This window comes from Aphelocoma coerulescens, chromosome 1, assembly GCF_041296385.1.
Source record: "Aphelocoma coerulescens isolate FSJ_1873_10779 chromosome 1, UR_Acoe_1.0, whole genome shotgun sequence".
NCBI lineage: Eukaryota > Metazoa > Chordata > Aves > Passeriformes > Corvidae > Aphelocoma > Aphelocoma coerulescens.
Genome location: NC_091013.1, coordinates 70,042,226 through 70,057,211, shown reverse-complemented (window position 1 = coordinate 70,057,211; position 14,986 = coordinate 70,042,226).

Below are 14,986 nucleotides of genomic sequence, written 5' to 3'. Positions count from 1 at the left end.
GGTTGTTGCTTGGATTTTCTTTAGTCAGGGAGTGTGGCTAAACAGAAAAATTAAGTCTCTTTAATAGCACTTTCTACATGTTCTTCCCTGTATGACATAACTTGACCCATAAGCCTAACTATGCTCCAAGTCACACCCTGTAAATTAAAGAGACTCCAGTAATGAGGCTAAGTGAATCCAGCTTGCTTGACACTGAGACATGTCAGCCACATTTCTACAGGGCAAGAGAGCTATTTGGCTTATTTCTTTAGAGGCAAACTTTAAAAAATAATGAAAACCACCTCAAGCCAAATAATAGCACTATTGGATGTGCTAGATTGATACTAACCATGCCATACTCAAACCTCTCCTGATGGGAAAGAGTTTTTAAAGTCCTTGCCAGGACTTAGAGAGACAAACGGGACTCTCAGCCTTCGCTGCTTCTTGGTAGTTGTTTATTAAGTCTTATCAGAGAAAACAGAGTCACTAGCGTGATCCAGACACAGCACAAAGCAAAGAATGCAGGAGAAAGCCCCATTATCAAGATTTACACAGCCTTTTAAAGATAAATTAACCAATGGTGACTAAAAACGTACATTATTTTTACTTTTCTACCAATTATTTAGTAACACAGCCAGGAACTGCGGAATTCTTTGTCCAATCATCCCAAACTACTTTTGCTGCAGAATATGGAGTAGTAGAAGAAGAAAGGTTTGGAGAACAACAACAATCCTCCATTTTGATGTTTTTTGCTTTTATCTATTTACTACATTAACAAACCCAAAACCTCTAAATTTTTCACCCTGTGACAATCTTACATAGTAGTCTATCACCTAATTTACACCTGTGTAGTTTCTAGTTCTTCTCTAAGAGTAGGGAGTTTTTTCCATGGACAGAGGTCAAAAGCTGTGTTGTTCAGGGGGGTAAAATTCTTCAAAATAGGCAGAGAAATATTCTCTGCACTCTGGGTTCCCACACTAGATGTTCTAGCCAGATTACAAGAAACATGCAACCCATGCCTTGTTGCTGCCTGGGCTGATGCAAGTGGACACAGCTGACAAATCCTGCCTTTTCAAGCCATTTTGGTCTAAATATATGTTTTAGATCTAGACATGCTGATACTCCAGCCATTTGCCTAGCATCCTCTGAAGATAGAACACTGTCAACCTGAAAGTGAAACTCTTCTTTCTTAAGTGTAGTCTTGTCCTAGGGCTCTGGGGGGTACCTGCATAGGCTTGCTTGCATACAACCACAGAATGAGACAAGAATCACATTTCCTCTTGGCTGGCTGAAGAAATTACCCCTACTGCTTTTCCTCTGGAGTCCTTTGCTCACTCAGATCTGGTGAAATGTTGTGCACATGAGGACTCTGACTCATCTCTGTCCGATTGAGGGGGGCAGTTCAAATAGTTGTTTGATAAGTGTCCTCATTTTGATGGCAATGATTTCATGAAGGGCTTTGAGGAAACAGTAGATGAGAGCAGGAGCTACCAACAAACAGATGAGACAGTTGCAGACCAAGGGAAAAGGTGATTTCTTTAGATTAGTCAGCCAGAAATGGGCATAATCAAGCACTAACACTGCAAAACTAATAAAATCTGAAGTGCCCCATTACTAAATTGGGGGGGGTTCTCACCTCTTCAGGCCAAGGCAGCTGTCAGGTTCAGAGTTCAACAGGTATAATATTTTCCAGTTAGGACATATGGCCAAAATACAGCTCATAATTTCTAACCATCATCCTTGCTATCACAGCAGTCTGTATTCTGGTTAAATGCAGTCTTCCTTCTGATTTATTATAACCATGGTGGAAAATCCCCCAAACCTGAACAGTTTGAAAATGAATAAAGGAAATTTAAGAATTTCATGTCTCATGTGGAAAAGGAAAGAGAACTGTATTAATTTGAACTTAGTCTTCATGCAAAGAGAAACAAGGTATGTGGTACTGATAATTCAAAACATGAGTGGATTAGTCCTAGGAAAGGAATTAGAATGAAATCCTAGTCATCATTCAAAACTCAAGGCTATAAAGGAAGGTTTGAAAGTACATTTAATTTTTAGAATTTCCTGCATTATATAGTAAAATTAACATGTAATCCTCTTAAAGACTGTATTTTAAATTAACAAATCATGTTATATTTGAAGAAGTGATAAATAGATTACAGTTCTATTGACAGAGAAAATTATAACATGAAGCTCTCTGATAGTCCCTTTCAGTGCAGCAGAGGGATGGGGACCTGTCCACACATTAAAGAGCTGAGTCCCACAAAAAAAAGCAGCCACAGGATGCAGTTCTTTTCTGACTTGGCCTTTAGTGATTGCCTGGGGCTGCTCCAGGAGGCTGCTCACAGAATAACGAGTTGGGCTCCCACTCTGAATTGTCCCTGGGAGAAATCTTCCTCTGGACTATGGAAGGAGCCTGAAGAGATTATATCCTCACAGCTAAATATAGGCTTCATCAACAACCTTCCTAATGTCCCCTTTTTTTTTTTTTTTTTTTTTTTTTTTAAGACTACTGATGATGTCTTATTGTCCATTGTGTTCACACATCTCCCTGCACTTCCAGAGATGCAGATATCTCAAAAGACTCATGATGTATTCCACATTTAGAAAAGGAAACACTCACATCTTGGGAGGTCTGTTGTACATAGAGATCTAAATGTTTTTATTAAACAAGGAGAAGCCACAATGGGCTACAAACATTCTGCTGATATCCATCTGAACTATTACTGGCACGACGTTTGTCTCCCTTCTATTTCTTCCTAGATGAAACTCCAGTTGCAGAGCAGATGGGAACAGAAAGCTCTGTAGTTTAACTCCCAATCCCAAGTTGCTCAAGAAAGAAAATAAGCAAACAACACTTACTGACCACCTGCTTTTTTATTCAGTAGTTCTTGAACTTTGGTGGACTAGAAAGAAGAGTAAGAAAAGAGAGGAGTCAGGAAAATAAGGGACATCTTCCCTGGTATATATTTTTGGCTTTCTTCTGGTTTTAATTTTGTTATTAAAAGAAAAATGTTTCCAGTGGTACAAATGGCACTGAGCTCTTTGAACAGAGAATAATCAGAAATATGGAGTGTGACACTTCCTAAAATCAAATAAAGAAATTTGATTCTCTTTCATATGACATCTTTCTTCACCTCCCATTTGTCTCTCTTCCTGTATTCTTCTCCACCTTCAGGAGTTTCCTTTTAATGAAAGGGCAGAATATTTCAGAAGAAGAGGTTATGGGCTGTCATGTCATTATCTTTGAGTCCAAAAGCTCGAGATTCTCTCTTGAGAATGAGTTATAAAACTCTTGCAGAGCTGGACATGCATCTGAAACCAATTTGAAGGTTCCAGAAGGTTTTGCTTTGATGCCACCAATTACTTCCTGCATTTCATTATGTCTTTGTAGCCCTTCACTTTCATAATTCCCATAGGCATCAGCAAATAAGGTTTAAATTGAAATGTATTTGCCAAAACAAGTATTTTCTATCTCAATTTACTTGTGACAAGCTTAATGAAATCATATGGACAACATGCATTTGTATACCAATTAAATTTCAGAAATTGCCTGCTTATGTTCAGAAATTTAGGCAGTAGACTTCTTCGGTATCAAAATATCTGGACAATATATGATTTGTGATATCATTAGCTATCTGCATATTCAAATTATAGGACTGCTTTCTGTTTCTTTATTTCTCTGCATTACTGCTCAGACAGCATCACACAGAGAATGTCAGAAAAGCCAGAAAATGGAATTCATGTCCTGTTGCCTTGAAGAAACTGTAGAAGAAACACAGAGTGCCACATGTAGTATTTGTACCATATACTGATGTATGCAAAAAAAAAAAAACAAATGGCCACATCCTCTGCCAGCAACAAAACCAAATTATTGTCAATTTATCCTTTTGGCATGACTTTTGTGTTTGAAAGGAAAACAAAGAACAGGGTGGAGGGAAGAAATTAAGCTAGAGGGAAGAGTACAGTTTCTAGGTAAGCAAATACAGTATGGTAGCAAATGATTTCCAGAAACATATAAGGCATTTGAGCACAGGCTATTCTTCATGTATAGAAAACTTCCTGGTATCTTGAAAAATATCCCCCTAACACAGAGCAGGAATTTTTCAGAGTAAGACAAGGAGATGCGTGAAGAAGAACATGATCAGTCAGAACAACACAAAGATCCGAGGCAAAGTCAGTTTTTACATACATACTTGGTTCATATCCTGTTTCAAAATTCACTCAATAGAGTGCTGTAATAACATGCCCTTCTTATTAATTTTCCTTTTCTTCTCAGTGTTATAAAAATTCTCATCTGACAAACCTTATTTTTTCTCTTACCTATTCTGTTAACTATTCTGTAACTAGTGAACATTTTAAATGCCAGATTTTTTTGTAGTTTATTTTTAATAGATTTTTTTGTTTGCTAGGTGAAGGTCTAGACAGACCCATGAGTTATTCATGCAAAAAAAAAATTAGTGAACAGGGCTGTAATGTCAAGGGATTTTAAGAATTATATATATTCATACAGTGATCCTGAGACTGTGAGTAGGTCAAGCAGAAGAGAAAAAACTAAAAGTGAAAGGTCAGGATACAAGTTAATTTTGCTACAAGATTTTCCATTATATGACAGATATTTAGTGTTCAAGAAGGAAAATACGTGTTATAAATTGTTTACTTACAATATAGAGCGTTTTTCCAAGAACAACCTAAAAAATCCCATTGCAAAACATTTTCCCTTCCCCTGCAAGCTAGGGTATTTTTTATGAGTTACATAGTAAAATGTTTTTTGTTGCTGACTGTAGTGGGAGTGTCTCTATACAATCAGGTGACAACAGTAATCTTTTTATGATTATTCTATACTCTAATTATAGGTTTGTCACATGTCTGGGAAAAATTAACAGAATTAATAGAAAACGGATATGGATTTACAATTTTCAATTCTGTAAATTGAAACCTATGCAATAGTTTCTACTTCCACTTACATTAATTTAAACCAAACTTAGCCATCTCACTTTAGAGGAGTATCACAAATTTGCTGTGGGGGAGCCCAGCACCCAGCCCCAAGCTTTTAAAAATAAACGGGTTCCATTTGTGTGATGTAATGGCCAGAATTTTCTGATGTTCAGGGGATTTGAGAGTTAACAGCCTGAAGCACAATCAGTAAGGCTTAGATCAGAAAGGTAATGTGTTTTGGCCTATGGAAATAATAAAGCACACATTCTGGAAGGGATCCTAGGGACTGCACATTCTCTGCCCTTCTTAATTTTTCATGGCATTTTGCAGAAAAAACTACACATACATCTCATGGGGTGAGAACTTTTTGTGCATGTAGAAATGGCACTTCAGCCTGGAAGCCTTTGTAAGCCTTAACTTTTCTTTAATTCAAAAATACTCTTCATTGGAGTTGAGAACAATACATTACAGAACCTCTGTGGCCAGCCCGCGCATTACTGATGCGGCCATCTCTCCCCGGTCGCTCTCTGCCAAAGCAGGTGCGCTGCTGATTTCGGAAGAGGTGTGCTTGCATGCTGTGGGATGTTTCAGACTGTTCAGGCAGTTTCTCCTTTAGGTTATGCAAGAGGTAGCAAAAGGCAATTTTCTCCCGTACATAGGCAGTGCCATGCACTTGCTGATCATTCATTCAGGTTCCCAGAAAGGGATTTCTCTGACCTCATATAGATATTTGTTACACAGATGACTTAGTGTGAAATGCTGAGTTAGACCCTCTCTGGTTAAAGCACACAACCAGCACTTCTAGAGTGTTAGGAGCCACCAAAACCCATAGCCTGATAGAGGCAAGGCTGCTGCAGCTCCATGTCCCTGTGTCCAGCCAGAAGAAAAGCTGTGCATGTGCACACAATAAGTATGCTTAAATTCGTGGGAAGCCACATAAATCAGCAGAGATGGAACCTACAAACCCACACAACACAAACAGCACTAGCGCCCTGATCTTTTTTCCCTCAGCCAACATCCAGACCCCAGTGACTCCAGAAGCAAGGATCTCTTGATTCTTCCCGTCTGCTTTGACTCTCCTGTACATTTCTGATTGCCTTGGTATTTGGCTTTCAAGATTCGTCTTGTACTCTCAGGCAAGTCTATCTTGATGTTCACTAGGGCCTACACACACTGACACTCACATCCACACATTGTACACTCTGTCCTCCCCCACTGCTGACACCAGAGGCATGCGCCCTCCCCACAAGCGACTTTTTGTCCTTCTTCCAGTTGTTGGCACTCAAACCTCCATACGCACATGCACATAGAGCCACCTTGACCAGAAGAAATAGATAGAAATGGAGTTAAATGAGGAAACAGGAAATACAGTCATAATCAGACAGAATTAGTACATGTGGCAGGGCAAGTGTACTAGTCAGCAACCCCTGTGCATGTGACCTACACATTTATTTCCTTATTCTTTCTATTGTACCACTCTGATACCTCCCCAAATCACATTGATCCCCTTCTTTCCCCACCTCCTGTTCTTCCCTAAGTACCCCTCATACAAAAGTGTGTACAAATCCAAGACAATTTTCCCTTGCACCCCACAATGTCTTCCTGACCCCTGCAGGCAGTAACCCCCTTCAGTGTATAAAGGTGATCGAGGCAGAGTCTCCTATTGACTCACTGATCCATGTCACCTCCGGACAATCTGGCTGATGCTTTGAGACAGCCCTGGAAAGAGCCAGATCAGAGTGCTTCATTTTCTCTGTTTAGGATACTGGAGCTCCTCTGCCTGTCACTCTTCCTGTGTGTTCCATTGTGTTTGGGGAACGAGCCTTTTGACATATAGGACCAAAACCATTTCAAACTTGATGGTAATATCTGAAAAAGATCAAATGAATGATGACATAAGGGTTCCCATTCTCCCATTGGATGCCTATGTAAGTTAGATAGTCACGTGAACATCAGGTCTGGTGGTTGTGTTAAATATAGCAAATTGTATCTAGCAGAGAAGAGCACAAATATTTTCCTCTCTACACCAGTGTAGATCCTCCTTCTCTAAAACTTCAATTCACTTTTATTACTATAAGCCACCCCATGCTTGCTGGAGGGCAGTTTACATTCATGTGTCCATGCCACGTGTTCTTACAGACCCAGCACAGTAAGTAATCTTCACTAGATTAGGTTTCTTTTCATATCAGAAGGGGTTTAAGCACTTAATGAACATGAAGAACTCCATGTTACTACAGACAAGTCTAATCAAGATGCACTAGCTGAAAAAAGACACAGGAAAGAATTATTATTAATTCTACCGTATCTGTAGAGGCAAGGCTGTATTATTCTGTACTGCTGATTTAGGTTAATCAGTTTAAATGCAACCTGAAAAACTAGAGTAAATACATAATTAGGACACATCAGATGTATAAATCTATCAAAATACTGCAGAATTTACTAGAAATATTTCAAAGCCATTTCTTTCTTATAAGACAACACTATTTTTTTTTATCAGAACCTTAGAAAGCATTGCTGATGGACATTTTGGCATATAAAATTCCCACTATGACTTTAAAAGAACATTCTGTGTTCAATTTTTCCAGATGTAGATGAATATAGATGATTAAAAAGAACATGATTTATAAACATGGGGGAATATTTTAAGGGGAAAAATGTATTCTTCTAAGGAGTGATTGTCATGCAAGTATGACCAGAAAGCAGGAAAGCTTCCTGCTACACATCAATCTATACTGCACGGACCACGGAGCAAGTCAATGCATACATACATCTACCTCATAATATGCCAATAACAAAAAAAAACCCCAACCAACCAAAAACAAAACCAAAACAAAACATAATCCCCTGAAGGCATCTTTTCTTAAATTAAAGATGAAATCAGTTGCAGAGAAATCAAGATCTTTTTTACTAAAACTTAGGAATTCTCAGTTATTTCTCATTTCAGCTAAGTCTTATCCAGGAGAACCAAGATCTTCTCAACACGTAAGAAGAAAAAAAACGTAATTGGATTTGCTGTACTTTTACAGTGATGGAAGGAGTTTCACTTATACCAGTACAGGTAAAAGGGAAGTAAGCCTGCTTGTTTTGCTGGCATTGGAATTTCTGAGAACTCATCTCAACAGTCCAAAAGAGATCAAGGACCATGTTAATAATTAAGAGATGTTGATGTTGACAGTTTTCAGCACTCAAGCTCATTTTATGACCCTCTTTCACTTCCCAGTACAGAGGAAGATTTCTCTCCATGCTTCAGAATTGCCTAAAACAGAACTCCAGCCACTGTCTGCCTTATTCTTTTCATCTTTCCTTTCTGAAATAAACCTTTGATATGGCTGTGGTTTTTAAGTTACAAGGTCACCTCCTACCCACTAATTACAGCAGATACCAACATAGAACTCAAGGAGTACTTCTACTTATTATGCTCGTCTCAGGGACAAACCCATTGGGAAATGATGAGGAATCAGGGACAGTACTGAATAAACTGCAAGAACTGAAGCTTAAGAAGACAGGAAGTACCATTTCAACTGTAAATTATAGGATGACACTGAAATAGTTCAGATTAGATGTGAACCCCCTCCTACTATAGATAAAAAAACCTCTTAGAAGAGCTATTCTAAGAAAGCCATAATTTCCTTCCTCACAAATGCTGAAATGATGTCCCATCCATCCTGAGAGAAGAACAACAGAAACAGTTCTCAGACAAGGAAGAAAGAACAAATGATGCCTTCCTAGTATGCAACAGTTTTCTAGGCAGTTCATTGTTGGACAATTTCCAAATGTCACAGATGAATTAGATGGCAAAACTTCCCTTGACATCCATGACAACAGGAGCATTGAATGACAAACAGAAGGGCAAGTAAATCTAGAAGGAATACTATATCATGTCTTGCTGTGATGGAAAGAGCATTGGCATCTGCCACCCTGTCTGGATTTCGGTTTTAACGGTAGTTTTAAAAAGTGGATTTAAATAAAAATGTAACTAAAGTATTACATAAAAAACAAAACAATTTCCTTCCTCTCTAAATCCAAAAGCTATTTACAGTAGGTTTTGTGTTGGTACTGAATAGTGTTTTCCAGGGGGACAACCATGCCCACATCAATAATTGGAAAATCACATTTTAGTAGCCTAGAGACCTGTCCAGTTTTAATGTGGCCTAAGTTTGTGGTTTCAGTAAATTTGTAGGAATGGAAGCAGAACTTAGTGGAGTTGCCAGGATCCAGTTCGTATGGAAAGTTTGGTTACTCTTATAATGTAGATGGTCAACACGACATTTACCTGAAGAGAGTGATAGCACTTTGTTAGGAATTGCCAAATCTAGTTCACCGATGTGACCTTCTCATGACCTCAGATCCATCCATCCAGTAGAGACATTAGACCTCCCATAGATGAACACACACTGGACAGTTACTTAAATCAGTCAACCAACAGGTTCCCATTTGGGAATGTTATTTTTGGTTCACCATCTGAAAATTTTGGTAAGACAGTAGAATAAAGCACTTCATGCAAAAGAAATATACCTTAAAAATTATTCCTGAATCACAGTCTCCATGGATTAAAAAAGAAGTACACTGTGTATGACAGGAGGAAATGTAATCTTCTGAAGAGCTTTCTTGAGTTTTTCCCTGCTTTTTTTGCATCTTATATGATTCCTGGACATCACAGGGGACCATCACAGGAACATTTCTTACCTTCGATCTCATGTTCAAAGGAGTTATTTCAATTGTATACCAGTAAGGATGGTGATGTAAGACACAGAGATCTCAGATTTGAAAATAAGGCTGAAAATAACAACATCAAGGCTGTAAGAAATATAACTTATCTAAGGAAAAATGACACCAGAGACAGCTTCACTGGAAGTGCAGCCTCTAGAAAAGAGGTATAAAGGGTCTGAACTTTATGTGTATAAGAGCAGAACTTAGCTCTAACCAGGACAGGAGAAGATTGTGACTGTTCTGTGTCTTTATGCAGTATATTACTGGCAGAGTCTTAAAAACTCCCATTGTCCCAGCATTAGAGAAAAACTTAAAAGCTGTTTTAATTTATCAAAGAGATGGTCCTACATGTTTCTTCTTGTCTAGTATGCACAAACCCATGAATTTTTCTTTTACTTATTTTCTTTCCTTTTCTCTTTTTCTGAGACTAGTTGTTAGCTTGTATAGGTTTTTGGTTGGGTTTTTTTTGTTTGGTTGGTTGTTTTACAGATGTACCTGTATAAGAGTTAGAGTTAGAGGAGCTGGTCTATCAGCCTAGAGTGAATACATCCTTTAATCACTTCCCATCCTCAACTATAGAGCCCCTTCTGAAATAAATAGCAGGAAAGTGCTGAGATTCACACATTACTAATATCTGCAACTACAAAGTCACAGATTTTTAAACTATTTAGAAATCCTAGAGATAATAAGCCTTTTCTGTGAATGAAAAAGTGCGTGATCAATTTTGTCAGGACCTTCTGTGCAGAAAATGTTCCAGTCTTTCACATAAATAGTTTTGTGACTGACCAGTGAGGTTTGCTTTAAAAAGTCAGCCATCTAGAGGTTACTAGGTAAATTCTTTTCATCTGAGAGACAATAAAGTTATCCTGGTTAGTATTATATCTGGAAACCTGTACTGACCAATAGTTGACTTTTGCAATCCTTACTTACCTCTTTCTAGGGCTGTGGGATAGTATATCCTTGATTACAATTATAAAGCTTTCAGAGGATCAGTTATATGGTCAAGCACATGAGCTGAGCTACCACTTTATTAAAAAAAAGTAAATCTGGGAGAGATCAGATTCAGTCTTTGCAGTATCATTTCTGTTCACACAGAACACAGTCCTGGCAATGTAGAAATTCCAAAGGTGCATAAGTGTAACCAAAAATAGGACCTGGTTTAACTCGTGTAGCTGAGAGCAGGAGGCACTGGTGTTGCATTTACCGACTGGGCAGGTCCTTTGCTGTCACTTGAGTCATGTAGCCTGCTACAGGGAAGTGCTAAATGGTGGATGTAATACCACTCACACCATTCACTGGTAATAATCTGTATGTGAAGAAAAGAATATCTTAAATAACTTGTGACAAACAATTTTTATTTAAATCATTAACATTCTTTGAGCTGACAAAAGGGACACGTGAAATAGGGCAGGACAACCATGTATGCATTTCTGCCTTCAGGTGAATTGATTTTGTGTGGCTCCATAAAATTCACTTGCCTCAAAAAGCAGAAGTAACAGCAGGTTAACACTGAATGCTGCTTATGAAATCTAGGTCTATACAAAGAGTGGAAAATGACATTATTTAAAGGGTTTTGATATGGTTAGATACATGTAAGAAGAATTTGATGTATGCTGTTTGAACATATCCATCATTACACAGAGGTTCTGGTCCGACATTAGTTATCTATTTAATTGTTTAAAAGTTGTGCTTAAAAAGGAGTAGGTACTGGGGACTGTGTACTAGTTCCCAAATTATTCTTTGATGACATTTCTATTTTCTTCTAATTTGCATTTTAAAATTTCTCAAGTTAGAATATACTGTATTTCCATACTTCTAAACTTGCAAATCAGTAAATGCTCAGGAAAGTTCTTATCTCAACTATATTACACTATATCCTCTGCTCCTCATGACATTGGAGTTCAAGGCCATAAAGCATTCAGATGCTGTATTTACAGTATTTGTATGTTCACTTGAAACATCTAGGGGTGAGGGGAACTTTGCATGCAAATTCAGCCACACTGCTACCACCAGCGGTTCTTCCCAGTTCCCTAACCTGCATGTGCTCTTTCCATATCCATAGCTACATGAGACTGATGTACAGTAGTGTACTCACTTAGCCAGATATAAGAAGAGCTGGAGCAAACTTGGCAAATTATTTGGCTTAGGAGCAAGGACTCCAAGTTATTCCTTGTAAGAAGATAAGGCCCAGCAATGGTATTTCATAACTGGTTAAATCACACATGACTTACACAGAAACTTTCTATTTTTGGCACTGGGGGATTCAAAATTGGTCACAATATGAATGAAATTGCTAGGAAATATGTCATTCAAGCCCTGAGCAAAAGGAAAGTGTTACAAAATATGGAATATGTAAAATTTTCTTAAGAAAGAATGTTTGATGTTCTGTCTTTGTATACTAATTAACAAGAAGAGAGATTTAATCCATGAAACAGAGAGCTGCTAACAAGCTTGAAGTGATGCGCAGGTGCTAGAAATACAAGTTACTTGATGGTAGAATTGCCTTGGGAAGTTTTAGGGCTTGGCAATTATCTCAGACCTAGGGTGAGGTTAAAAAAGCTCGGGGAAAAGGATGCCCACTGATAGTGGGCACAAAGAAAACAGAATTTACGGACCACAAGGACATTTGGCAGAACTCCCAAGATAAGGAAGAAACTAACAAAGCTCTCTCAGCAGTTGTGCTGAAATCAACTCCGACTAGATAAAAGATAATTCTGTCAAAGCTGATTGCTGACCACCCAAGAAACCCACCAACTCAAAAGAAGAGAAATTCTGAGCATGCAGACTAATTAGCATGAGAAGTGAGAGAAACGTTAACCAGTAGAAGATAGAATACTAATTAATAAGAGAACTATATAGCTTGTAGCCAATGAATACTAATTCCTTTGTTTGCTAAAACGAATAAATAGTAAAAAGTTTTGATAGTTGCTGTGCTTGATTTTTGGAATACCACCAAGCACCGAGGCTTGCCCAACTCTGAAATAAGTAATCAATGTCTCTCTCGAATGTGTAATTATTGGTTTGTTGCACTCTGGGTAGCAAATCAGAATTTTGTGAACAAAAAGCTATTTAGGGCACTGTAAGACCTAACTTTGAAGCATCTGGTTTCCACTGTGAAGTCTAAACCCCTGCTTTAGGTAAATGGATTCTTCTTATAACCAGAGAAAAGAACTGGTGGCTCAGACTGCGACTCCCAAAATCAATCGCACTGAATTGCTTAAGATCATGGGGAGGGGAAGAAAGAGAAAAGGGTGAACCTCATTCAACAACCTGAGAACGTTTTATTCCACAGGGGGTAACAACCCAGGAGTCTCTCCTGCAAAGACATATCCCTGCTTTTTCTTTGTCCTAAAATGAAACATAGATCACTGCTAAGGCAGAGGAGAAAATGGGCAAGCCTTGCTGGGGGATGGATCACCATGTATACTCATCTAACAGCTTCACTGAAACACCACTTAAAGCAGTCCTCAGAGACAGCTGTGATTGATAGACGTTGTCTATTCAAGATTGTGCTAACTCAGTTGGAAGGGTGGAACAATATGCACAGTCCCACAAAAATGTGTATTCACAGAACAAAGGGTGAATCAAGGTGAAACATGAACAATCAGATTGTGAGGCAGAAGCAGTCTGAAATGTTGCTCTGATCTGTATTAAGGGGAGTCAGAAGCAACACAGCCTAGGTTTTAGACATGGAGAAATGGCAGAGCTTTGTCATGGACATGGGTGTGCTAATACCTTGCTAGATAAATTATTTTTTGTTTGGGCTGCACCTCAGTAACTGAAAAAAAACACTGACTTTGCCACCAAACTGGACCTACAGCAGTGTTTTACAAAGCAAAGTTAGGGGTGGAGTTTTCAGACAGCTGGTAAGCTGCCACCAAGATTACAATGCCTGCACTGCACATCTAATAACAGCAGACAACAGCAGCCAGAGAGAACATTTTTATAAAATAGCTTGACAGTATGTGAGAGACAGAGTTAATTTGCCTGTTTTGCCTGAGGAAAGATCTATCCTGCAAGAGCCAGTTGAAAAGTCCTCCATATAAAATTCCCCTGTGACCAGTCTACTGACTGGTGGTTATGGGAGGCTCTGGCAGACATGAATTTGGATAGCTTTCAGAAGTATCCTCCATGGTATGTGAGAGTGCTCTAGCCAGCTGGCTCCTCTGGGAGGAAAGCATCACCTTCTCCTCCCCAGGGGTTTCCAAAGAAACCCTTTCCACCACTGTGTCTTGTAAGGATTACAATCCTGCGTGCTCCAACATGTTGCCTGGATTAGGAGTACACTGCTGCATTATAAAGAGGGTTATGTGAAAGGGTGAGCTCAGACACTGACCATCCACAGTGCTTAATTCCTGTTGCTGATTTGAACTGCTCAAACCACCTCTCTCCATGAGAGAAAGGCTTGTTGCAACATGGTTCCTCCTCAGTAGCACGGACATGAGCCAGACCCCACTATTTCCTCTCCACCCAGCCCCTTCCTGTTTAGCACCACTACACAATGAACCTAACAGGACAAGAGACAAACAGTGTTTCTGGTGCCTATGGAGAAATTAGTCTACTTTATCTTATGACACCACAAGTCAAAGTCTGTGTCCTTTTTGTGGTCTGTCTTTACAGTTGATGGAGAAACAGATACCTATGGAGGTGACACAACTCATCCCAGGGTTGATATCTGCACTGTCAGCTCCCATTTCACTCCCAGATCCTGAAATCCAGACTACCTACATCGGATATCTGCCTTTGAGGGCCAGTGAGGGGGAAGACTGAGTGTTTTCAGCAGGGTGATCTTGCCTGGACAGGCAGCATGGCATACTGCACCTGACATTATCCCAGACTCACAACCTCACGCCCTGATGTCACTCAGCCATCCTGCACCCCAGTGCTGTCACAACACATTCACATGGCAAAACAAGCCCCCTGATCATTTTAGCTGCTTTGAGCTGAATCCCACCCCTCAGAGCATTATTTATGGGGCACCATGAGAGACCTAGAAAAGGCCTAGCCAAACCTGGCCATGGGCAGTTTTCATGGAAAGGTAACAATGATGTGCACATCAGGCAGTCAGCAGCACCTGGTTTGGGGTTGTCTCCCTAGGGTGGTGATGGAGGCAGTGCAAAGCTGTGCTATAAGGTATGTCCTAAGTATCACCCTCTTGACTGCCTGTTTCTTTGTACACAGGGAATCTAGGGTGACATGTTCAGATTCAGAGATCAAACTTTTACATCATTACAGATGAACCTTGAAAAGATTTTTCAGGACAAGAACATTAAAAGGGCTCAGGATAAGATAATTTCCAACATAATAAACAAACACATTAATCCTTATCAAGTGCCACAACATTTCTACCCATACAGCC